Genomic DNA, 27,200 nt, shown 5'->3' on the forward strand with positions numbered 1-27,200 from the left:
GAGTTCCATGGAAGGAAGAACATAAAACCAACATGAACTTCTGGCTTAGAATCTCTGGGAAAACTGTGTTAATAACCCAAACTCCCAGATGAGGAGAGGAGCACATCTGTTTCCTCCGTGGGATTTCCAGGGACTGGGATTCATGCAACATCTTCCAGGGGAGCTCTGTGATGCTTTTCCCAGTGTGCTGTGAGGGAGCTCCGGCCACCAGGAGCCTCGCTGGCATTTCCTCACCAGCCCAGCGACACATCGCCTCCCCCAGGGGCCCTGGCCACGGGGCAGGTGGACTGTGCCCGGCTGCAGGGCCTGACACTCCTGTGCAAAGGCTCTACACAAGCTGTAATCCCTCCCTCTCCATCATACCCAGCAAACTCCTAACCATTTTCCAAGACACAACTTGAAGACCACTTCTGTGAAGTCTTCCCAACTACCCAGAGACAGCTTGCTGGCCCTCTCCCAGTCCTTCCATTGCATTGGATCAGATTTCTATTGTAGTACTTTGTGTGTGGTGTGTCCCACAGCAGTGTGGAGGCCCTGAACAGTGGACATTGCCATGTACCCCAGATCCCTCTCCTGCTCACCTCTCACTCCCCACCCCCATCCCACCCCCAACCGCCACCCCCCCGCAAGAACTCGCTAAAGGTGTGTTCATTACAATTAGGCCCTGAGACGTCTGTTCCTCCATCAGACATCTTGCCTCCCAGATTTGTGCAAATATTGGCCCTTTTAGTGCACTTGCTCAAGGTCACACAGCTGGCAAAACCAAGACTTCAACTAAAGTCTGGAAATGAAACCACTAAACCACACAGTTGCACACCCGAGAACTCCCCAGATTATAGCTTCACATTAAGTTCCCGACGAAGGAAGCTCTAGATGAGTTTTTTGAAGCAACAGGAAAATAGCTGAAGCCTCTTTTTCAACAGCTGCCTGCCTCAGAGACAGTGCCTGACCCTGGCAAGGGCACGTGAACTCATCACAGTTCAAACAGCCGGTCATCCGGTGCAGCCGGGGAGCTGGGCAACCAGGCAAGTCCAACCTCGAGGTAGGCCTTCATGCCCCCCTCTCTGCCCCTCAGACTAAACAAACAGTCCCTCGCACATTTTGCAGGATGGCGCACTGGGGGGGAATGGCCTAGTGGCCATGGAGAGTGTCGTAGGTGGCATGAGGAAAGGCGTTCCAGTGGAGGGATGAAGGAGCAGGACGCAGACTCAAGGACAGAGCCGGGTTCATTCCCCACGCCTCCTCTTGTACCCTCCCCACTCCTGCGGCCCTACCCTCATGGCCTCCATCATTCTCTGCATCACTTCTCATTCCATATAGTCCCTCCTCCGGCTACTGTCCTGCTTCCATTTCCCGTTTCCTTTTTCTTATAATTTTACCTTCCTTCCTTTCCTCGCAATTCCCAAACCAAAAAAAAAAAATTAACAAATGTAGGAAAGAAAACAAAAGTGGGTAAAAATGTACATTTCTAATGTTTTTTCTGTGTTTTGGAAGTAAATCTAGTGTCTTAAGCTGTGAGCTGCTTGCAGGAAGCTGCGTAGTCCTTCATTTACTGTGAACTTGGCACAGGAAGTTTACTGGCCCATTTTACTGCAGAGCGCCTGAGTGCAGAGGACAGCTAATGCTGTACTTTGGGAATCAACGGAGAAATGTCAGCGAGGCTGCTAATTATTCAGTAAATTAAATATTGCTGCCACAGCTGCTATTTCTAATGTCCTACATTTGATCATGCTGTCTTAATGCAGAGCCAACATTCAGATTCTATTTAAGCGATAAAGAAGATGAGGACCTGGCAAACTGGTTATTGGTTCTTTATGTTTTAGGAGAAGTCATTTGAGTGTGCAGCCTGAAACTCACGTAGGAACCCAGAATGATGCTTACACATAACAAAGTTTAAGGATATAAAATTTCATTTCTATCCTTTTCTTAACTTTATTTCGGGGGAGGACGTTACCAGAAAGGTAACAATAAATGATTATTTATAAAAACAGGTATTTTCAAATTATGATAAACGTTCCATTTAAGATTACTGAGGATGTGACCCCCCCAAAATCATTTCTTTCAACTTTGCTTCATAAAGACCTTTTTAAAAAACAATCAGTCTTTGTATCACCTAAGGAATTTTAAACTGTGACATATATTTATGACAATATTTAAGGTGAATATTTTCAAAATAAGTAGCAAATGAATGGGTCGTGGATTTGCATGCACTGCCTCTGGAAATGAGCACATTTGAAAACAGTTTGTTCAAAAGGCGCCATTGGCCTTTTCCCTTCCTTCTCAAAGAGCATATGTGTTGCATTAGTACTCAGAAAAGAGCGTGTTTTCATAGCCTCTAGTGCTGCGTTTATAAAAATCATGATGATTTTAGGACAGCACCTTCATTTTTTGAATTTTCAAAACTTGTCCCTTTTTGCTCTTTTATTTTCTTTCAACAAAACAAAGACCGGAGAACCCCTTTAAGAAATTTTATACATTCCCACAGAGTCCCAGTTTGTTGACCTTCAGGCCACAGAGTAAAACCTTTCTTTTAAGTCAAGCATTCCCCATTGGGAAGCACTCCAGCTTTTTCTTTTTATGAGGAATTTTAACTGCTGGACTTAATTTAATTATTGTATTTTGTACATACTCCCAAGAGCCCCAGGGCATGAGCTTTACTTTTTTCAAAACTTTCAAATGAATATCTTTAGAAATGCACATTTCTGATGGTAACCTTACTTCTTCCACTTGTATTTCTAATCTAAATACCAAACTTGGATCATTCTGTTTCCTGACTTATTCCTGGAGAGGCTTCAACCTCACATCTCTTTGCCACAGATACTGTTCTTGAGTAGACATGGAATATAGTCATTTGAGTCCAGAATGTGGGAGCCCGGGTTTCATAACAAGAAAATAAAAACCATCTCCAGTTCAACTACATTTTAAAACTTGATGGTACTGGGGACATAGTCTTCAATAAGAAGGGTTCCTAGGTTGAAATCAGTAGCATGCTGGTCCCATGGCTGCAGTCTGCCACCATCTGTCCCTATAGTTTCTATGAGATATTCCCACAACATCAGCTGTTCCTCCCAGATCCCAGCAGAGGCTCATGTGCGAACACACACACACACACACACACACACACACACACGGAGTTGTCATCCCAAGCTAATGGCAAAGATTCAATATCTTCATTTCTCACCTCTCTTTATCCATAAACATTTTCATTCAAGCCTTCTGATTTCCACCTGGAAATCAAAAACTTCAACCACATCTTGACTCTCAAAGGTGAAAAATAATTTTTTTGGTATTGACTTAAAACTCATATAGGAATATTGGAATGTGGAACGAACATAAACTTTCCAAATTCATAAGCTCTGTCCAAAATATTTCATGAGGGTTGGGCCACTTATGAAGTAAGTTTCATTGTAGGACTTCTGAGACCTCTGAATTTAGGAAGATGTTTTTAAGCAGAATTATCTGCTAGGTGAATCTGATTTTCTTATTTATTTTGATTTAAAATTTAAAATTATAGATACCACAGCATTTTGGTGCCAGAGAAGGACTTTTGAGATCGTCTAGGCCAACGATCTGGACCCTGGCTGCAAATTAGAAGTACCTGGCGAACATTTAGTAAATACTCTAGTCTAACCCATCATTTTGCAGATTAAAAAGAGAAACAACCAAACAGAACTCTGAAAGATGCAGGATGGCTTTTACATTAGAACTGTCTAAAGTACAATACTGTAACATCATTTGGGAACTCCTGGCCATGCTAAACTTTACAAAGCAAACTTAATTAAGTTTCCATAATTATGTTTTGGGCCACATGAATTGTAAAATAGTTGACTGATTCTTCCCACATGATACACTTTCTAATTTTATACACATTCACATCCCTCACTGATCACAGAATAGGTTGGAATAATCACAGCCTTGAAATGTCTCACATTTAATTTTTAAAATAAGGTATACTTGTGTAGATGGCTGCCCTTCCTGAAAATTCATTTAAGTTTGCCCTTTGCAGTGGCAGTGTCATGCTTCTTGACTAATATTCTGCAAATTTATTTTTCTTACATATATTTAAAATATATAGGCAAAAAGCAGTATTTCTCCTAGTGTCATCTGACAATCACAAAACAGATGAACCTTAGAGCTTTACATTGTACCATTTTTATAAAAACAGAAGCAAAGAGACATCAAATAACAACTCATCCGAGTGAGAATGACAGCCCCACGAAGGCAGAATTGAGCTTAGCTATCACTTCTGACGGCCTCAGGAGAGCAAAGGGGGGCCACGCTGAGAGCAAGGGCTCCTTCTGGTAAGAAGCCTCAGCTGGGGGCACCGCGGGCCTTTGAGCCAGCTTGGTAAACGCTTGCCCTCACCCCCCTCCCTCAAGAACAGCACCTCCCTCACCTTTCCCGCTCCTCCTCAGCTGCCTCCTTCTCCCCCTTCCCCATCAGGGATGGCGGATGGCGGGATGGCGTGCTTGCAGATCACGAAGGGAAAAGGAGAGCTCCAGTCACTTTGACTGGAGGGCCAAGGACCTCCCGGGAGAGATCCAGGAAGCTTTGATCTCAATTATTTGCCTTGGGCTGAAAGACCTCTGTTTGGCCGATCCTCTAGGATCCTAATAAGGCCAGGACCTGGGATCACAGATGCAAACCTTTTTTCTTTTTCTTTTTTTTAACAAAAGGAATGCTGAGATGCAATGATTAAAGCTGTAGAGTTACTAGGAGACGGTAAGTTAATATAGGTCATACCTACATAAGAATACGTTCATTAATTCACTCCTCCAGCAGATACTAATTGAGCTTCTGTTGTGTGCCTGCGGTGAGTGACGTCACTGTGGTAGTGATGGGCTATGAGGGTAACCCTGGGGTGGCCCTGAGGCCCCTGTGTCCAGTAGCTCCATCAGAAGGGAAAGCAGGTGGGTGGCTAAAGCCTTTCTTATTCTGGTTCTCCCGCCCCACCCCCGCCCTGCATCCTGTTCTAATTACTCTTCCTTATCCTTTACAACAAACATGAAAATTAACCAACATCATAGCTCCAGGCCTGAGACCAAAAAAAAAAACGAATAAAGTATCTTAGAGGTAGATTCCCATTAAAAAAAAAAAGTTTATAAAAATTTTAATGGCAAGAACTGCTGAAAAGTTTGCCCCTGCTTAGTTATTTCACTTTCTGCTCCTTTACTCTTTTCTGTACATTCCAAATTGGCTACAGTGAACCCACATCACTGTGATAGCCAAGAAATAAGATGAACGATAAAATAAGTAAATGTAACTAGATGGGATTTTGGATTATCCGTATTTTCTAAAATGGACATTTATAAGTTTTGTAATCAGAAAAATGTGTGTTACCATTTAATTTTATTGTTGTTTTAAGTAAGGATGACTAGAAGTGAGGAAAATAAGTCTAGGCAAAAATTAGAATTTGGATGAGAGCGGAAGTTCATTATTACAAGAGTAGTCAGAAATTGGACCAGAGAAAATTTAAAGCAATAAGCTTTTTGACTGTCAAACTAAATCATTTTTTGAGTGATAACCTCCAAGGCCCAGCACTCACAAGGCTGATGGCAGTGAGGCTAGGTAGTCCTCCTGGAAAATATTTGGCAATGAGTGTCCACAGACTTATTGTCATTTACCTGTGCCTTTTACGTCTGGATCTGGGAAATTCTGTGATCCTAAATACAGAAAAAGCCTCATTCACAAACACAACTCACAGTTGCATCATTTAAATTAGAGAGGCATGAAAACCGTGGAAACCATGATGGAATATTAGGCAGACGCTTAAAGCTTGTGTTTCTGAAGAAAATAAGAAAAAGGTTTGTTCAAAAACAGATACTGGACTTCCCTGGTGGCGCAGTGGTTAAGGATCCACCTGCCAATGCAGGGGACATGGGTTCAATCCCTGGTCCGGGAAGAACCCACATGCCACGGAGCAACTAAGCCTGTGTGCCACAACTACTGAGCCTGCACTCTAGAGCCCGCAAGCCACAACTGCTGAGCCCGTGTGCCACAAGTACTGAAGCCCACGCACCTAGAGCGCTTGCTCTGCAGCAAGAGAAGCCACCACAATGAGAAGCCTGTGCACCCCAACAAAGAGTAGCCCCCGCTCGCCACAACTAGAGAAAGCCCGCGCGCAGCAACAAAGACCCAATGTGGTCAAACAAGAAATAAGTAAAAAAATAAAATAAATTAATTTTTAAAAAATCAAAGAGAAAAAAAATTCCAAAAAAATCCTCCAGATACCAAGCTGTATATGTAGAGTCTGGAGCTGGACTGTCTGGCCTCTACTGCTTACTTTTGAGTAATCTTGGGCAAGGAACTAGCCTCTCTGTGCCTCAGTTTTATTATCTGTGAAATGGGGGTAATAGTGGCACCTATCTCATAGAATTGTTATGAGACTTAATTGAGTTAACGCATATAAAGATGAGTACCTGACACATCAGGGCCCTCAACAAATGTTAGCTTCTATGACTATTATAATGTGATTACAACCATGTTAAAAAGAAATAACAACAGAAGAAAATACACCAAAATGTTAGCAATTACTGTGTTTGGATGTCGAGACTACTGGTGATTTTCATTTTGTCTTCTTTGTACAGTTTTGTGTTTCCAAATTTTTCATTAAATATATATCAAAATTTTTAAAACTAATTTAGAGCTAATTATAAACAAAATCTATGTTTGAAACACTGCTTTTGATCGTTCTACAGTTAAACCTAGTAGGCCCTGAGTAGAGAGGCCCCGGCAGGAAGTTTTCATATGATCTGAAACCTCCTGCTGCCAGGACTCAGGCACCGGCTTCCAAGGACTCCTTCTGCCTTGGGCACCACGGTCACTTCTTATCACAGGAAGGACAAGCTTGGCTGTGTCGGGTCGTGGGCTGCGCCCAGCATTGGCATGAAAGTAACCTGATTTCCAGTGCCCCCTCTGCCACTTACTCCCTGTGTGTTCTGGGGGAAAACCTGCTCCTTCTCCATAAGGAGAGATCTTGATGCGGTTAGCAGCCTCAGAGAATTAGAAAAGTGGATGAGGGAATTTTTGAGATACTGCCTCGGTTGGAGGGAAAAGAGATCCTGAACTCTGTGATTCTCCACTCCAGCTGTCCAGCCTCGGAATTCCCTCTCCCAGGGTGGAGGGCCCATCTGCTCTGTTTACACACCTGGACCTGGTGCGAAGGGCGGTTTGCAGGGTGGCTCCCTGACCATTTGTGGAATCATTCCTGCTTCCAAGCAGCATGCTACAGGCAAGCCTTCAAAGAAATACCAGAAGCCAAGTGCACTCTCTGTCATCACTTAATAATGCTTGAAGCTTTTTATATAACAAAAGGGGATGAAACAGCCCTACCTCACATTGTGGGAACCCAATAATTCTTCCATTGGCTCTACACCAAAAGGGTTTTCTCTTACCTTTAAATATTAGATCTGACTAATGTGGGCCACCAATGCTCCTGGTGAATAAAATAGGAATAAAATAACTGTTTGCAACTTGACTTCATCACATACTATGGAAAGGAGGGAATTGATAAGTTGCGATGACAAATAATCTAGTATTATTTTTGGCAAAAATAGACAAATGTGTCAAATTTAAAGAATGTCAGCATCATTTTTCTCTATTCTTGTGAGGTTGGAATCAAACCACAGAGACAGAAATTTTATCTACTTTCTTCATCCCTAGCACTGAGCATGGTACTTGTTCTTAATAAATTTTTGTTGAATGAATTAATGAATTGATGAACCAATGAGACAGGGTTTCTTCTATATTGTGTTAGATAGTGGGGATATAGAAACAAATACCTCAGAGTCCCACTCCTAGAAGCTCACTCTCGTAGTGGAGCTAGACACACAAATAGAAAACGACTCAAATACAATGTGATTGATTCCTAAAATCATACCACTAATGTTTCATGTAGTCATGTTTCAGCTCCTCCTATGTGTCAGGTACTTATACACAGTAAAATGTAATCCCTTCCTTCAAAGTTCACAGTCTAATCTGGAAAACAAACACGAAGCACAAGGCACAATACCACCAGGAAAGCAAACCAGAAATATGGACTTGATAGAGAGGCAGCACGGTATAATTTAATCATGTAGACTCTGGCATCAGACTGCTTGAGTTCACAAAGCTGTGTGACTTTGGACAAGTTGCTTAGCCTCTCTGGCCTTTAACTGTCCCATTTGTAAAATGAGGTTAATACTGGGACCTATCGTATAGGGATGTTATGAGGAGTAAATGAGTTAATATCTGTAAAACTCAGGATAGTGCCAAGCTTGTACTAAATATCAAATACAAATAAATCTTTCCTGTGTTCTCTGAATTTTAAACTCTCATTAAGAACTCTGTTTGGCTTTCTCTTTGTGCATGCCTGATGATTCTCCCCAGATAGGACTTGTGACCAAACATAACTCCAAAACTGTGGACTCGGGTTAATCAGGGAAGGAAAGGTAAGATTCCTGTCTGTTTGTGGAAAATAATGAGCATTTAGCCAAAAGAAAAAAATTCTCAAAGCCAAGAGACACCTAGATGAGGATTGCAAATTCATTCTAAATAACCACTACTCCCTTATCCTTGGTCCAGGGCAGACATGGCTAATCAACCTCAGAATCCTTTCCAACTGAGTCTAGAATCAGGCTCAGAATTATTTCCAAACAGGGCCCCAGGCAGTGACTGTAAACCAGTGCCAGTCTCTGTGTCTCCGTGTCTCTGGCCTAAACCTTACCTTTGGGTCAGCCTCAGGGTCATTTTTCTCACTGGACACACTGGGCGGCCTTCCTGTCGCCCTGCTGCCAGAGGCACAGTGTGACAGCCCTTCTCCCAGGACTGAAGTCCAGCTCCCACAGTGGCCTGCCAGCCCTCACTCCTGAGAGATCACCAGTTGAGCCGGTTCTACTCTGCCCTCCCTTGTGGGTCCACGGCCACTGGCTAACTCTGTGACCTCAGCTAAGCAAGTAACTTAACCCCTCTCTGAGCCACCGATTCCTTCTTGGTAAATAGAACCTCCCTCAAGATTCTCGTGAGGATTGAATGTGATCATGCATGTGAGTGGCCCCAGCTGGAGTGGGCTCTCGGTGAAAGGTAGGTGCCGTCTTCCCGCCAGCCAGGCACAGCACCTTCGTGACTTCACCCCCAGGGTCCTGCATAACATAGAACAGGGCTGGGGTGCTCCTGTCTAAGGCACCAGGGCCCCCACTCAACTGTCAATGAACTCAAGGTCATATGGGCTCCGACAGCCGGGAATAGGTGAAGGCCAGCGGGGTAGGAGTGGTGAGGAATGGGGAGTGAGGGACGCCTGAGGTGTGCACAGGGACTCCGTCTCAGACCCTCTTAGGAAACGATGGGAGGGGGCACTGGGGGGTTTACATTACTCCCATAAGCAGAGAGGGGGCCTTGCACACGGCCCAGGATGAGACCACAGGGACAGTCCCTCCTGTCTGCCTTCTCCACCTCCTCACTCAGGGCTAAGACCCCCTATTTCTGGAGCCGCTCTCATTACCTCCTCCCAGCTGGACCTCGGTATGGACGACTCAGTTATGAGTTCCTGTCTCCTCTTCAAGTGAGAGGGTTGTTCCCTGAGAAGCCTTGGCTGTCTCCCTCTGCCTTGTCTTACCGAGTATGTGTGTGACATCCCTCGCCGTCACCCAGAGGAACAGGTCCTGCTCCCATCCCACCCCCGACCCCGAAAAAGCGGCCTTGCACCTTTTGGACCCAACCCATGTTCAAGTCCAGCAAGTGAGTCAAGGGCCGGCGTCTCTTGGTCATTCACGGGACAGCCTGTGACCCTCCTCTCCTCCCTGTACCCACCACTCTTCCTGGGCCCAGCCTGAGAGGCAACTCCTCCAGGGCCCTTCTCTTAAAGGCTCTGTCAAGATTTTCAATTCAGGCTTCTCTTTCGAGAGTTTACAAGTCAACTGGCAAACAGAGTGAGCGCAGGTGGACAGGTGCCTTACGAGGGAGCTCATCAAGGCAGAGAGCCCAATGCAGCCACTGGGCACTGAAATCTTGGCTAATTTAATATCTACAGTAAACATGGATTTGGGGGGAATGCAGCCGCTTCTTTTAATTGCTCCAAATAAATATCCCGGGTAATTTTAAGAGAGACGTCTGCAGCAGCAGCGCGAGCCTTATATTACCAGGAAGTGCTTCGGGGTATTGTGTGCTGAGAAAGGCGTTACATAAATTGAAACTCCTTTTGCTCAGAGCCGAGTCCTGAAAGTTCATGCCGTGAGAAACATTTCTCACCGTGCACAAACTGAATTGTATATAAAATTAAATTTTCTGATTAAAATCTGCATTGTTGGACCTCCTGCTGGCTGCCACCATTTTGCCGAAGTAAGATGCTATTTGCGGTAATGGCAACGAGGGAAACCTGTTGGTTGTAAACTGGCTTCACTCTTACAGCTTAAAAATCTGGAGAGCTTTATTGTGCAAACATTGCATTTTCCATACAAATGTTACAGAGCCAAGCTTTACTACTGATTCATCAGCCAGGGTGCAAGCGGGTTTTCCGACCCTGACAGCCCTAAATCTCCTGCACGCCCAGCCCAGCCCTGGGAGGTGGAAGGTGCCAGCAGGAGGATGAGACGGGCATATATAACTGTCTGCTGTTTTTTAATTTAAAAAATATTTTTCTTCACAAGCTCATTATTATTTGAGTGAGGAAAGAATATAGAGGAAAAGATGGGGCCTAGGAAGAGTTCAAATTTAAGAGACCACCCTCCCCCAACCCCTGGCCCAGGAAACTGACAGGATTATTGCCTTTTAAGGATTTACCCATCCCATCCCCCAGCCCCCAGCCCCCAGCCCCCAGCCCCCCTCTCTCCACTGCCACCTCCAAGCCCCAGTTCTGAGAATCAGCCTCATAGAAATCAACTACAACTCTGCACAGCACCACCAACAGAGGCGTCCAGGCTAATAATTTTGTTTGACAAATGCAGAATCTGGAACCAAGAAATGAAGGTTGTTTTTTCCTAAGAAGGTGTGCGCTCGAAATTAGAACCCCGAGGGCTGATTTTCGTCTTTCGTTTCCCTAGCTTTCAGTTCATAAGCGAACGCTTTCCAGAAGTCCGCATCGGCCAGGCACACATAAATATTTTTTACTGCCTTCCATCCGTTAGAATAGATTGTCCCTCTCTTTCATTTTGTAAATCATTCTGTTGCTTGGGTAATCCAAAACAGCTTTGACTTAAAAAGGAAGAAAGGGTGGGGTGCGGGAGGATTTAGCAAAACGATTGATCCAGTTCGCTGTAGCTCGTATTTTGACAAAACAAAGCCAAAACGAACTGATTTCTTAAGGAACAACCTAGTCTGAATACGATGAGTCTCACCAAATCTTTTTCTAGAAAAGAGCATGCAGGTTACTGGTACAACCAGTGCTAGAGTAGAATAAACTAAGCCACCTTCTCTGAGGGAGCAAATGCAAGGGAAGTGGGTTGAGGTGAATGGGAACTCAAGGAGCCCAAGTTCAAAGGCACAGCCACCTGGAAGGCAGTGAGGTAAAATGGGTGGGATCTCACACACACGCCACGTAGGGCTCAGAGTGTCCTTTTGCAGCTTCTTTGCCCTAAAAGCCAACCCTAGGTATTCATATGCATTCATCTAAGCTGTCCCACCTGTGGGGAAAATAGCTGGGGGTAGAAGCAGGAAGTGCCCAGTAGGGTTCCTGACCCAATCCCCTGCCACCACATATTACCTTTCTATAGATAAGAGCTTGGGGAAACTACTATTATTATGCCTACTTCTGTTTCAGTTGCATAATGATTTAATAAATTAAAATAATTTGCAAATCTATGAATTAGCTATTTTTGAAAATTATTCCATTGGCTTTCTTTTTTTCCTCTAAACCTCCCTTGTATTTTCTAGTCTTTCATAGTTTCCGTGACTCTAATTAGCACCAACCTGAATTTCTTACATGGTCATAGAGTGGGAAAAAATTATAATCTGTTTCCCTTCTTCTCTTCTTAACTAACCATCCATATATGCCCTCTATTTGAAAACCAATAATAAAGTGAGTTATAATATTTCATCCACTCACTCAATAATGTCTTGAATTAACTGGGTGCTAAGAGCCAGACTATTATCCCTCTCTCACTCAAGAGTTCTGTCAGCCTGAGGAATACATCAGAAGTCCTAGCTTTACTGTCTTTTAAACCAGGATTTAAAGATCCCAGGAGAGAGACTTCCCTGGTGGTCCAGTGGTTAAGACTTGCGCTTCCACTGCAGGGGGCTTGGATTTGATCCCTGGTCGGGGAACTAAGATCCTGCATGCCGTGCGGTGCAGCCAAGAAATTCTAAAAAATGAAGGAAGGAAGGAGGGAGAGAGGGAGGGAGGAAGGAAGGAAGGAAGGAAGTCAATATACAAAAAGAACTTACATGTGATGGTGCCCCCTTCTCCCAACTTCACTTCCCTCCTTTGCCTCACTTCCTGCCTCTTTGCAAGTAACCAAGCATCCCTAGTCCTTTCCTTGTTCCCTATAGGGCTCTGCTGCCCAAAGGATCCCTTTCCATGGCTCCATTATCTCCTCTAGTCTTGAGCAAAGATGGAATGCTTGACCTCCCCATACCTCTGCCCAAACTTTGCCCACATTTTTGCTCCAGGCTTCCATTGATTTCTTTGAATAGTCATCAATTGTTTCTATAAGCAAAAGTCATCAACAGTATTCCACTGACTTTCCAGTTTGCAGCAAGAAGACATAATACCTGTCCCTGTATAGAGCATCAAAAGTCAAGAACAAGACAGATGCATCCAAAAATGATTCAAGATTTAATAGGCAGAGCGAACCAGACCCTGCTCATGTGCCCTGGCAAGCACAACCATCGAGTGGGCAAACCCTGACAATGGGGCCAGAGGGAATAGCAGGGGTAAGGAGGAACCCCAAGGACCAGTGGTACTGCCACCATCCCACCACCAAAGCCAAGGCCCTCATGCCCAGGCATATACTGAAGGGCTAGACAGTGAGGCCCTGCCCCCCTTTAGGGGTATTGGTGGAGATTCCTAAAAGGGATGGAAATCTCAGTCTCCATCTCAACAAGAGATGGGTCCTCAGATAGGCAATCTGCAATTCTGATGGATAGCCATCACCCAGTTTTCTTCCCCATTGGTTCTCCAAAGAGAAAAGCCAAGCCCCCTCCCTCCATGAACCTGCTCTTCCATCACAGATCAGAAAGGCTCCAGGTTGATCAGGCCGAGAGCCCTGGCAATCACTCTCTTCCTCAGCCAGAATGGTGAGTTGAAAACCTGTCATTCACCAGCAAGAAGATCCATGTCAGGCACATCTCCCTTCTTCTCTCTCCCTTCCCTTCCCTCCCCATCCCTCCATCTTCCTCATGGTATGGAGTGTCTTGTTTCTATCTTACTTCTACTTCTTATCCCCTTCTTGAGTTCTAGCTCTTTCTTTTGGGTTGGCAGACACCAGAGGGCAACATAATCTCACCTAGTAGTCAGTTCTTTCATTTCACCAGTAGAGGGAAGAGTTTGAGAGAACCTACAAGAACTAGGAGGTGTGTGGAAATGATTTTGAAATATGGAATTAGCTAGTGCAATAGAACTGCTCTCTTAAAGGCATCTCATGCCAAGGCATTCTGTTCCCGTTGGTAAATAATCTGTTATAAAACGGTTGCAATGCATATTAACTCACCAGAGCATGACACTGGCAAAATTTCCCTCCAGCCTATATTTTGCAAAGAGACAACTTTTCACGTGATGTGAGACCTGAGATTAAACTAACAGAAGTCCTACATTATTCAAGGTAAAGCTGACACTCCATCCCTTCCTCACCACTTAGTCTTTTGAGATCTGATTTTTATTTTGTTTCTGAAATAATTGGTAAGGCATTTAGCCCTGAATGGCTTGTTTTGAGTACCTGTCATCATAGGACTCTAGGCGCTTTGAGGGTGCATGGGGCTTAGTTGGGCAAGTGAAGCTGAGTCAATCAGAACAATTGATTACAAACCAAGCAGCAGAGCCCTTGGGGCAATAAGTGCCCAAGTAGCCCCTGCTAAACTTGCAAGAGCCTGCTTCACCAGGGCCTGCCCATTCCACCATGCATACTGAGGGAATTAGAGCAGGTTCCTTTTGAAAATGGTTTAGAAGGGAAGGATTCAGAAGTTAAACTTGTGCCACTGAGCTGACCATTTATCAAATAATTACCCTGACCAAGTTAGCACTAATACCTTTAAAAAGTAGACAACATGGAGCTAAGCAATCTGCTCAACCATTGCAATTTGCTCAATTGTTTGGATCTAATTACCTGACCTGTATATTTTCTGCTTGGTGTCCCCAGCCTTTTAACCATTTCCAAAGCCAGAGCTTTATAGAAAGGGTCTTTGAGAACCCCTTTAGATAGAGTCTGTGATTCTATCCTTCTTTAGATGGATTTTTTTATCCGAGTTGCTGAATTTATCCATATGACTTCGCCTCCATTTCTTCATCAACATCCTTTCTTTGATTAATTACCTAAAGCAAGGGTTCTTATCCTGAGGTCCAGAAGTAGACTTGAGCACTTCCATGAATCCCTTGAAATTGTGAGTAAAATTCTATGTGTATGTACATAATGGTCCTTCGGGTGAGGGGTGAGGGCCCATAAATTTCATCAGATTCTCAAAGGGCTCCATGACCTCCATCTTGTAACGATGCAATCACAATGTTCACTAGACCAGAATTTCCCCAGTCAATGTGCAAGAATTGGTTTCAGGTGTGTGCTTGAGCCTCTGATCGCCTCAGCCCTTGGGTGACTGGACAGGGCCAAGCATGGCTGGAGCTTCCAAGCTGGTCATCTCCTGCCAAGAGCTGCCCAGTCACTATAAAAATATTATTTTCTCTGTGTGCCACAGTGGATAAAATGTTGGAAGCACTACAGTAAATTTTCACTTTTATCCCATCCACCATCTTTGTACTGTGCATCTCTTCCTTCATCTCCATGGCCTTAATTATCCAGAGGGAAGCTTGGCATTGATTTGGCCACCTGTGGTATAATCTGCACTTCATATCCTTTGCCAGGAAAGAAAGTGGTGTGGTCGTCTCCTCTTCCTGAGAATTCTCCCTGGCACACACAGCTTGGAATTTGCTTTGCCGGCCACATGGTGGTAAGTGAGACCAGCTCGTTTCCCCATTTCCTGGGCTACTCCTTTTGCTAATCCCACGCATCTGACCCTTTCCTGTAGTAGCTCGTATGCCAGTTCCCTAAATGGCTCCCAGCTTCGTTACCAATATTCCTCAAAAGCGCTCTCATGCAAAGATTCTTTCCAACCAAGTAAGACATTAAAATCTTACACAGAACCCATATATAGCCAAATTCAAACTCAAACATAACAAACAGGGCAGGCAAATTCCCATGACTGCTGGCTGACACAAAGCATCCCAAACTAGCGTGACTGTCCAAGCCTTCCCCTGCCTAGTCGAAAACACACAAAAGTCCTCATGTCCCAGACCGGACGAGCCATCCACGGTCAGTCCAGTCTCATTACCTAACGCTCAGATCACATTGTTTTACTATCACTAATTTCATAATTTCGGTAAACTAAGAAGTATGCCATTCACTTAGAATTAATTTATGATTCTGACTTTCATATGAATGACTTCAACAAAATCTTGCAACTGTCTGCTGTACCTCACCTGACAATTTCAACATTTTGATCACCTAATTCTTAAATATTCTTCCAGCCCACCTCACATTCCTACTAGAGAATGAAACTATCACCTTCTTTTTACCAGTTAGCCAAGTTGACAGCCCAAAACGTCAACAACGGTTTCTAACATCTTCAAAACTTTCTTCCTCCCTTCTTACCTGAACCACCTGATCTAGACACATCCCTCACCCATAACTTTCTTGTCAATACATCATTTCAAAGATACCTTACTTCTGAGAGGACAGAAATTGCTGCGAATCCATAAGGAACTGTAAGCGCATGTTTCTTAAATATGTAAGTGTAATGTTACTGACGGGGAGGTTACGTAGGATAAAGTAAGGAATGTGAGGTGGAGGATTCCGGGAGGGATGGGAAGAGTCCACACACTCACCATCGCAGAGCCCCAGGTGTGCAGATTTCACTTTGCTACCCAAGGAAAGTCTCAAGCCCACAAAGAAGTCTTTTCTTAAAACCTACCACCTCTAATTCTAAAATAAATTAATTATTCTTAGAATATTTCCAACTATAGTGAGAAGGCTTCTCCCACCGTGTGCTCCTGGCCAGACTGTCACAGAGCGTTGTTCAAGAATGTTTATACCAAGATGAGCTACTTCCTTCTTAATCAAACTGACAACCAGACTGAATTCAGGATCCCTTTACTTGAAGGCTATAATCCCTGGTAAATCCTTTAAGAAAGCAGTTGTATCACTTTTCTATGTATTTTAGAAACAGAGGGAAATACTTGAATAAATGCCTGAAAATCACCAGCAGTCATTTTAAAACCTATTTTTTTTTTAGACAATATCAGGAGTTACAAAAAAACTATGTGATGGATCCCTAAAATAAAAAACATAGAAAATATCGCTTTTTCTTTTTAAGAATAAAATAACGTGTAGATATACAAAATGCAAAAAAATTTAATCTTGTTTTTAACATATTTGCTGAGTTTAAGAAAATGAAATGCTCTACTCCCATCTGCAGCCATTATAACAGTAGATTTACTAGTTATTATTCACTAACCTTAAGTGTGCACTAACTTTCAAAGGGAGAGATGAATACACTTGGGGGTAAAACACAGTATTTTTTGTTTACTCATGAGTTTAAAGTATAACGTTTTAACATCTTTTCATTTTCTTTTTGATCAATCTAAGAGCTAAAGCTGCTTTCACATATACTTCTGTTGTTCGACCACCTCTAAGTAAATAAGAAATGCTTTCTACTTGATACTAACTTAATATGGTTTTTCGATGCAAGCCTTTTAAAGCTTCAAGAGCATCAATTTGCAAATCCCCCAACAGTCCCGGGAGGGAGAAGCTATAGGGAAACACGTAACCCAACAGCTCTCGCCTGAGATCCAGCATAACGAAGGGACACCTGGAACCCCGGCTAGTGGCCTTTCATTTTCTGATATATTTCTCTCTTAAAATATAAACACACAATAGGAAAATTAAGTAGAGAAACAATTCCATATATAGAATAGCATGGTGGGTTCTGGACTTTGACGCCTTTCAAACCCCAGTTATTTCGTGCTGTAGCCAAGTTGAGTGAGCTGGGTGTCACCTCCGCTTTGAAGCCTTCCCTGAGCCACCCCCCAACTGCCCCTGCCTGCCCCTGCCCCGACGGTGGACGATCTGCATTATAGCACCTGGCACATTTAAACTGTCCACATCCATTGGCTTCTACGCCACACAACAGACTCCTAGAGAGTGGGGGGAGTGAGTGCCTCCATCACCTGTGTCCCCATCAACTGCCACAGCCACATGACATAGAATATGCTCATAAATGTGGAAAGGACAAATACTTACATTCTCCAAAATCCTCGTTTTATTTTCTAAATCCCACTTGGCACATTTAGACTGAAGCTACTTGCCATCTAGAACAAGGATGAATCAAGCCTTTTAGATTTTCTAGTAAAGCTTCAGGTGGTGAGAAACGCAGGTACTAAGACTCAAAGTGAAGGGAAGCTGGGAAGTAGAGACATGTACGAGGGGTGCATTCAGGAGAGGACAGAAAGAAGGTGAACGGGAGATTCCAAGGCTGGGGCTGCTGCCTCATGCCCCCAGTGTCTGTGCCTGTGCTTCTACGAACTGACCTCGAGTGGCTTGGCCTTCTGCCTTTCTGTGGTGCTCAAATCCTGGCCCCTACCAAAACCCAAGAGTAAACCTTACACTCCCCCAAGAGGGATAAGGGAACAAAAAGAAACATCAAAACTCAATTTCCATCTTCATCTTTAGACAACACCCTAGTAATATAGTAAGTGCTGATAACGTGCCAGGTACTATGCTAAACGTTTTGTTAATCATGTCCTTTTTTTTTTTTTTTTCTTTGACATGCAGCTTGCAGGATCTTCGTTCCCCCACCAGGGATCGAACCCAGGCCCAAGGCAGTGAAAGCGCCGAGTCCTATCCACTGGACCACCAGGGAATTCCCAATCATGTCATTTTATTTATTTATTTATTTATTTATTTATTTATCTACTTATTTATTTTTTGGGTCTTCGTTGCTGCGCGCGGGCTTTCTCTAGTTGCAGCAAGCCAGGGCTACTCTTCATTGCAGTGCATGGGCTTCTTATTGCGGTGGCTTCTCTTGTTGCGGAGCACGGGCTCTAGGCACGTGGGCTTCAGTAGTTGTGGCACATGGGCTCAGTAGTTGTGGCTCGTGGGCTCTAGGGCGCAGGCTCAGTAGTTGTGGTACACGGGCTTAGTTGCTCCGTGGCGTGTGGGATCTTCCCGGACCAGGGCTCAAACCCGTGTCCCCTGCATCGGCAGCTGGATTCTTAACCACTGTGCCACCAGGGAAGCCCAATCATGTCATTTTAATTCACACAACAATCTAACAAGTTAGTTCTTCTTGTTAACGCTTATCCCCATTTTATAGAAGAAAAAGCTGAGGCTTGAGGTTGCTAAGTAATTTGCCCAAGGTCCCAAAGCAGGAGAGATGCAGGTTCAGGATATGAAACTGTACTGATTCACAGCCCATGTTCATGAGAATTCTTTCCTAAACCTCAATCATGGATGACACCATCTCGATTCTCTCCCTCACTGATGTTAATATTTAGGGGAAAGGAGAAAATGTTTGCTACAATCTGACCGCTGCTCACCTCTGAAAAAGAAGTGACAAAAGGCCAGATGTCAGCTCCAGGCCCCAATGTGTGTTAAAGCGGTAAGAAAATCCCCACGTGACTGGATCACAATAGCCCATTCTAGAAAATTCTGAGACCCGAGGTTCAAAGCCGACTATTTCTGCGTTTTTAAACAACAGCTCCACTGGCCTGCTAGCTTCAGACCCTAGCATCTAATTTGCGATCCTGCGAAAGCCTGTTAGGAGGATTTCCATATAAAAGCACCCAGCACAATCAACTTCTGGCCTTTCCCACACACAGATCCGCAGGACCAGCCTGCCTCTCCAGCACGCCAGGGGCACTAGGTGTTTAATTTGGAATCTGATAGCTGCCTAAATTTTGAGGTATCCCGTAGGTGCCGCACACAAAGAATCCTCAACGGCCACTGGCAGAAAATCTTAGAAAAACAATCCTCCTGGTTGTCGGAATCACAACTACCACTTTCAGTCCCCGCCTCCCTGTCACGGAAGAGGCTGTTGTGACTTGAATTACAGGGGCCCATGTGGACTACCTGCCGTCCAAATGCGCATGTGACAATGGACACTCCTTTGCTGGCCGGCGGTGTTATTTCAGACACTGTTGGACAGATGGGCTCCGTTCCGAGCGGGGAAGAGCCACACCTCGGAGACGACATGTTTTATAGGGCTGTCTCCTCACCGCACACAAAGTATCCTCATCATTTTGCCGGGGTCGGGGCAGACATCCGAACATCAGAAGGACGGTTTCTCCTCAGCATCCTGTCTCCAGCCTCAGGGCCTGCGTGCAATTTCGGGGATCCCGGTTGTCGGCTGGCCCCCCGCCCGCTCCTGTGGCTGCCATGTGTGGGGCATGTGCCTGGGCCTCGGCAGCTGTTGGAACACAGTAAATCCATTCATACTGACATATCCCAATTACTAACACGGGCTTAGTGAGGAAACAGAAGCATTTGACAAGCAGAAACAACTGAATTACTTTTAGAGGGGTGAGGAAATGACACCCCCAAAGGGCTTGATCTCGCCATTTGGTTTGGATGGGGAACTCACCATGGGAGGCCACCCGGATGTCACCCCAGCCACCTACCATCATTAATTCTGAGCAGAAGAGGAGCCTGGCCAGTGTTTCGGCAACAGGAATGAGAGGTCTAGAGAGATGGTTATTGGAGACCACGCTGGACGTGAAGAAGATAAATCACTCAAACCCAAAGACTTAAAGTGAGAGGCAGTGTCACTTTGTAGTGCGGAATGTGGGCTTTGGAATCAGACAGAACTGGGGTTCAAATGCTCGTTCTGCCACTTATCCCATGATGAGCCGTGAAACCGCTAAGCCTCTGTTTCCTCGCTTGTAAAATGGGGATATGGTAATCGCATTCCTAGCTAATGGAGCTCTTTCAGGAATGAGTGAGACCATCAGATAAAGCACTCAGTACGGTACGTGTGTGTATAAAGCCTGATAAACAATAAGCACTTAATTAACCGTAGGTAGTAATCATAATAGTACGTTTTAATGAGAGGACAATGAACTTTGTGTTTGTCCACATATGCAGACAGGTAACAGAATTCACCTTGCGCTAACTGATGTAGCTCCTGAAGCAGCGTGGAATCAAAAGGAAGCTCGACCCTTACTGCTTCAAAACACACTTCCTCATCAGGACCCCACCACCGCCACCTTCTTCAGAACCTGGATCATGAGGTGAGTTGGAGAACCATCTAGGGCTTGAAGATGTCAGGGCCCCACCAGACTTGGTGTTCTGAATCAGAACTCAGGAAACGCTCTCCTGCCTAATGTGGATCATTGTTAAGAACATGTCCCCACGTCACTGCCATAAACTATAGGGCAGCAATATGCATGGGTCTTCACCCATGGCTTTAGGGATGTTTCAGCCCACAGAACCTACTGGACTGGATGTTATTAACAAGTACCATACAAATAGAGTACTCCAGGTTCCCTCAATGCTACATCAAGTGCACAGAATTTTATTCCCCTGCAACAGCAATCACCATAATCTCCACTTGTGGAGCGCGCCTACTGATGATGTTCCTTTTGGACATCGTAAGTCCACCAGTCAGAACCCACCAGGGTCCCCATCTCGAGCCAGCAGAACAGGGGAGTATGTCTTGTTCACCCCAGCTGTCTACCCCAGGAAGCCGGCCAGGGAGGTCACGGACGGGGCACTTTATAACCAACTCTGATGCAATGAAAACGGGAATTACCCATGATTAACATCTAGAAATAGGCTGGAGAGAATATGACAAGAAGAGAAACATAAATCTGATTATGCAAAAGGATGAAAGTGGAAAGCTTTGGAAGAATTCCACTTGCTTCCAGGATGGCCTTCTCCCGTGACCTCCTCCTGTGGCCACGCCAGGGCGGGCTGTGTCCACAGCTTCCCCCAGCTCCCCAACCGCCAGCTCTAGCTGAGTCTGCTCATCCTTTCCTGGTCCTGCCTCGGGCCTGTGGTCGGGGCCTCACGGTTGCTTTGGTTCTTCCTTCAGAGTTCATCACTAAAGAGGCATCTTGCTTCCCCTGCCATGTTTTAGTTGAAGCTCATATATTTTCTTAATGACAGAAGTATGAAAACTGCTGTGGTTCAATGGCCCTCTCTCTCCCATCGTGACCCAGCAGACACCCAGTGCTTGCTCCCTTTATGGGCCTCCTTGTCTCCTCCTTCTCCTTCTCCACCGCTGACACTCCTTATTTGCTCTGGCAGCTGTATACCTGGGGAACATTCGAGTCTTGCGCCGAACCAGCACAGAATATACTGAACTGAACCTAGCAGCTCCAGGTTTCCTTTCAGCCTTCCCCCTTCCATAGTTCTAACCCCCTTGACTCTTTACAGCCACTAATCAACGCCAACTGTTTGAAGATGCAGGACAGAAGAAATTCTGAAGGCTGCCGCTTCCTTATACCTCCCTGAGAGCCGTCTTTGAGGATATAAGGCAAGAGAATTATTGAAACACATTTCATTGATTTATTATTAATTGTCCCTTGGGTAAGCACAGAAAGTACCAAGCAGAGGAAGGCTGCATGACTTGTGGTCACTGAAACACTTTCAAGTGTCTGCCCAGATCCTGAATTTCTGCCATGAACAGGGGAACCAAAGTGAGGAAACACAAGTTATAGAGATTAGACTCCAGGTGAAGAGGAAGGGGGTGTAGGAAGGAGGTGTGGGGTGCAGCTTGCTGAGTAGTGGGAGCAGAGACCAGGCAACTGAGGCAGCTGGCAGAGGAGGGAGGTGGAGGCTTGCTTGGGAGTGAAGCCAAAGTCTACTGTCAGGGTGTGGGATCCAGAAAAATCCCACCGGTTAACATGAATAAATGCCCACTGGCAGAAAGACAAACACTGCTTCTGGTCCAAGAAACAGAGGCCTGAATGGCCAAGGAAAGTAGATTCTTATCTTCGGGCAAGGGCCCAGCGACACACCAGCTCAGAAACGTGTCCCAAAGGAAGGGAGCGTCGTTACTGCCAGCTGAGCATCTCCGAACCCATCCGTGGAGGAAACAAGACGTGGGATGAGAAATAGGTGCGCGCGTGCACGTGCGCACAAACGCACACACAAGAAAATAGAAGTGTTAGCCTGCTGCCTGATCGCACCCAAATAAGGCAGACGTGCCCCAACCAGATGTACCAGGCCTCTTCCAGAGAACTCATTTGTTGTGGGCTGATTTCTACTTCCTGGTGCAATTTACTTGGGAAAAGGGGCCTTTCATCGTTGATATTCTGTGAACTGGCCAGAACCAGATAGACAATAATGAACTTTACAAACCCGATTTTGCAGAATCTGAAAAACACCCCTTGACTGTCGGTCCTCAGTACTTCCTTTCTGCTCACCCAGAGTCCTTCTGTCTTTTATTGATTAGCACAGGCATCGCATGAGCCCCTTCTTAGGGCAAGGGACTAAATCCAACAAGAGGTACCATGTTGTTTTCATTCCCCAAGGATTTCACAGGTAAGTTCCACACTGTGCTGGGGGGTGAGGGGGGATTGTTTTTCTCAAAGGCAGAAAACAGTCCACGTGCTTGTGGTTTTCTACTAACTCAACCTTTACTCGCACTTTGCCTGATCTGTAACTCAAACTCAGTAAACAGGCCTTTTAGGGAACTTGTAAAACCTAGGATACTTTCAGACAACTGGATGAATGTGGGATAAATCAACTATTAGGGAATAAAAAAGATTTGGTTGTTATGTGAGATATATGTGTCTTCAAGTAGTATCACTGATCGTCAGTCTCCTCTGAATACTAATTTTAAAAAAAGACCCAGTAATTATGATCAGTAAATAAATACACAGGAGTATTTAATCTAGTCATAATTTCAAAAGCAACTTGCTAGACTGGCAGTGCAGAATGTTCATCTTATCAGGAAACTGAATTGTCTTTTGAAAAATAAAATGATGAAGGTGGTAGGGACTAGGAGGGGAGAGTTGCTGTTCCATGGGTACAGATTTTCAGATCGGCAAGATAAAAAGTTCTGAAGATCTGTTTTACAGCAATGTGAATATACTAGTGAAATGTACAATTAAAAGTGATCAAGATGGTAGATTTCCTGTTATATGTTTTTTAATCACAGTAAAATAAATGCAGATATTTAAACAATTATCAAGATGACCACAGCAAGTGTGGAAAAAGTGGAAACAAGAGTGGGACAGTTTTCTCATTTGTTTTCATGGACAGTTTTGACAGCTATAAACTTCTACCAACAAAACTCAGGAGTACTTTCACAAGAAAGGAGTTCTGAAGGGTGATGTCACCAGCAAAGTCCCCATCAATCATGACAAGTGGTTTTGCTGATAGATGGCTACTGCCTGGCTCTCCGCAAACCACTGCCCTGCAGCATGGCTTCACTGTAGTTCCCAGTCAGAAATATCGGGGTTGGAGGGAGGAGAGGAAGGAGAGAAGGAGGCTGGCCTTTACAGAGGGCTGGTGCCAGCTGCTTTACAGAAGCTACTGCACTTAATACAGGTCAGTGAAGTGCCTATTTACTCTAGCCTTTTCATCAAGAGAAACTGAGGCTCAGAGAGAGCAAATACCTTGTCCAGGGTCATGTAATAAAGACCTGATTTGTCTGTCTCCAGAGCCCAGGCTTTTTCCACAACCATTTTGCCCTTGATCTCTACAACTACAAAACCGAGAGCCAACCATCTAGAACCCTGAAGCAAAGTGTTTTTTTTTTTTTTCCCTATGCCCCATTTGAGAGCTTAATTATAACTAGAATTGGGCTGGAAAAGTGACCTCAGGTGTACTCCCTAGGTCTGAGATCCACCTGCTGCCCAGGGGTACTGCGGAAATGGGTCACTGGTGTGCCATGACCCTGGGCATGTCCTCAGCCGTCAGGTCAGTCAGGATGCAGCCTGGGACACAGGAGTGCACTTCAGATGGTGAGCAGCTTTGTCATTTACCCTCTTGTGTCATAGAACATCACTTCCTGTGAGTGCCGTAAGTGACAAAACTTGGGAAGCATTCTGCCTTGGATTTAGAAGCAAACTGCCTGGATTAAAATCCCAATTCCACCGCTTCATAGCCGCACAAGCTTACCTGTGTGTGCCTCAGGTTCGCATCTGTAAACTGGGAATGGAAATAGCACTTTCCTCATGGTGTAGTGAGAATCAAATAAGATAAAATATACAGAGCTGTCAGTGTACCGTCTAGAAGTAATCACTCAGCAACAATTCGCTGAGCCGATGGGTACAGCCACACGGGCTCTGTGTGCCCCAACTCCAGGGCACCATTCACTCAGGCTGTAGTGTGAATAGTGCCCCCTGGAGTTGTGCAACTGTGCATCCCTGACCGTTAGCTTTGCATTTTAATGACCGTCTCCCACAGTCAAGCTCCAACTTACTCCTCTGCTTCATTATCTGCCACTAGGTCCCCAACCCCCATCCCATGGACCATCTTACCCTCAAACACAATGGTCCCATTTACAACCCCTTGGATTTTCATCTGTGCTCCTTCTTCCTGGAATGTTCCCCTGCTCTCCCCTGTTTCCATTCTTAGTCAACCTTTAAGACCCAGACTAAAAGTCCCCTCCTCTCTGAAGCATACTCTGATGCCCAGGCAGGGTTGCCCCACCGTCAGTGTTCCCAGAGCACTTTGAAAATACTCCAGTAGAAAAATCAGCATGTTTTCACGTGGTTCACACAGTTCATCCGCATACAGGTCTCCCTTGCTGAGCTGTGAGCTCCCGGTGCTCAGGTGGAATCTTCCTCTTCTTGGCATGGACTTGAGCAACCCGCCCTGCTCCTGTCCTGCAGCCACATCTACATCACACGTGCAGAAGACGAGGCTGAGAAGGGACTCCGTATTATCAAGGCAAGTGTGGGACGCAGCACGCAGACCAACTTCGGAATACAGAAAACACCCTCGACCATGTCCGAGTGAGGCTCATTTCCCCTGAGGATGGCACTAAACGCAACAAAGGTAACGGGGCCTCCGAAGGAAGGACTTGTGGCATTAAAGTACCCGGTCCCCTGGTACAGCAGAGGTGCCAGGCTGGCAGCAGTTACTTAGAATGGGCTTCATTTGATATATGAGAGTGAAAACCAGGAAATGCGGCCCAGTTTCTCTTTTGAAATCCCTCCCTTGGTTAGATTTGAATCTCATGTCTCTATGCTTTGTTTCAAACTAAATATCAAAAGTCTCTCGCTTCTGTTATCTCTCTGACAGTTCAATATATTGTATTAAAAACTCTCCGGAGACAAAAAAAAATGCACTTTCAAGTGGTGTTTAGAAACTTGCCACCCCTTGCCTTTCTTCATTTCTGAATCTCTTGGATGCTTCATAAAACAAAGGAGAAAAGTGCTGCTTCTGTGCTAAATACGTACACAGGATTCCTCTGTCTTACAGAGAAAACAGTACAGACCCAGCTGTTCCCCAATAGTCATAGGACTCATACCTAATGCCGACGGACTACCAAGCATATTTGCACAAACTCTATCACACACAGCACATGGTATCTCCAGGTGTGGCCCTGAAAGAAAACGGCATGTTCTTCTTGTCAAAATGCCCTCTCCTTGCCAGCCCACTGCATCAAACTGAACAACCACAGGACCTGAATTTAACAGGTGATGTTTCCCTTTGTTCTTCTGGATGTTATGTATACTCAGGAGTAGCTCTCTCTGGGTTGTTCAAACACGTCCTTTATTTATTTAGTATTTACTGAGTATCTACTACGTACCCCACGTAGTCATGGATTAAAGAGATTCTTGCTCAGCTTCTGTAATAGGATTTCTCAGCCTTGGTACTGTTGCCATTTTGAGCCAGATAATTCTTTGTCGTGAGGCTGTTCCATGCCTGGTAGGACGTCTAGCAGCATCCCTGGCCTCTACACACGCGATACCAGTAGCACCTCCACCCCCCGCTGTGACAACCAAAAATATCACCAGGAGTCAGTGAAAAGACTTAGGGGAGGAGAGAGGGACGGAAAGGTAGAGCACAGAGGATTTCTAGAGCAGTGAAACTATCCTGAATGATACCATAATGGTGGATATGTGTCATTATACAATTGTCCTAATCCATAGAATGTACAACACCAAGAGTGAACCCTAAAGTAAGTCCCCTGCCCTGGGGACTTGGGGTGATAGTGATGTGCCAGTGTTGGTTCGTTAGTTACAACAAATACGCCAGCCAGCCCCGTGTAGGCTGTTGGTAGTGGGGGAGGGCAGAGGGTAATAGGAGAACCCTCGGTACTTTCCCCTCAACTGTGCTGTGAGCCTAAAACTTCTCTGAAAAATAAAGTCTATTAAATTTTTTTTATTTTAAGTGAAAAAATGTTTTCAGGCATTGCCAATTGTCCCTGGAGGACAAATTATTTTTCATCCTGTTATAGACATTATCCTGCTCACAACAATACTTTTTTTAAAATTATGGTAAAATGTACATATTATAAATTTTACTATTTTAACCATTTTTAAGAGTCTGTTTCAGTGGCATTAAGTACATTCACAGTCTTCTGTGCCATCACCACCATCCATTTCCAGAACCTTTTCATCATCCCAAACTGAAACTCTGCGCCCATTAAACACTAACTCCCCATCCCACTCTCCCCCCAGCCCTGATAACCTCTCTTCTACTTCCTGTCCCTATGAATTTGACTACCCTAGGTACTTCATTTCAGTGGAATCCACAATATTTGTCCTTTTGCGTCTGGCTTATTTCACCGAGCATAATGTCCTCAAGGTTTATCCCTGTTGTAACATGTGTCAGAATTTCCTTCCTTTTTAAGGCTGAATAATATTCCATTGTATGGATACATCTCATTTTGTTTATCCAGTCATCTGTTGATGGACACTTAGGTTGCTTCCATATCTTGGCAATTGTAAATAATGCTACTATGAATATTGGGGTGTATATATCTTTTCAAATTAGTGTTTTAGAGTTTTATTTGATATATACCCAGGAGTAGAATTGCTGGGTTGCTGGGTCATGTGATAGTCCTATTTTTAGTTTTCTGAGAAACCTCCATACTGTTTTCCACAGTGTCTGTACCAATTTACATTT

General features: G+C 44.7%; 1 protein-coding gene and 1 long non-coding RNA gene across 3 annotated transcripts in view; both read left to right on the forward strand.

Moving 5' to 3' along the window:
• The window catches only part of CLYBL (citramalyl-CoA lyase), a 260,211-nt gene extending 242,058 nt beyond the window's left edge, over positions 1-18,153 (forward strand). The window contains exons 9-11 of one of the 2 annotated variants that reach the window (XR_009498853.1): positions 924-1,042; positions 14,981-15,066; positions 17,946-18,153. The gene's annotated coding sequence lies outside the window, so the exon portion shown is untranslated. Of the gene's footprint in view, positions 1-923; positions 1,044-14,980; positions 15,067-17,945 lie in introns of those variants that run through there. The other variant, XM_059903436.1, reaches the window with a different exon arrangement.
• A 4,414-nt stretch (positions 18,154-22,567) lies between these two features.
• On the forward strand, positions 22,568-25,497 carry LOC132352757 (uncharacterized). The gene is made up of 3 exons (XR_009498854.1): positions 22,568-22,655; positions 23,955-24,082; positions 24,861-25,497. It is a non-coding gene; the product is annotated as an uncharacterized LOC132352757 (long non-coding RNA).
• The last annotated feature ends 1,703 nt before the right edge of the window (positions 25,498-27,200 follow it).

Source organism: Balaenoptera ricei, chromosome 18 (assembly GCF_028023285.1).
Source record: "Balaenoptera ricei isolate mBalRic1 chromosome 18, mBalRic1.hap2, whole genome shotgun sequence".
Classification (NCBI taxonomy): domain Eukaryota; kingdom Metazoa; phylum Chordata; class Mammalia; order Artiodactyla; family Balaenopteridae; genus Balaenoptera; species Balaenoptera ricei.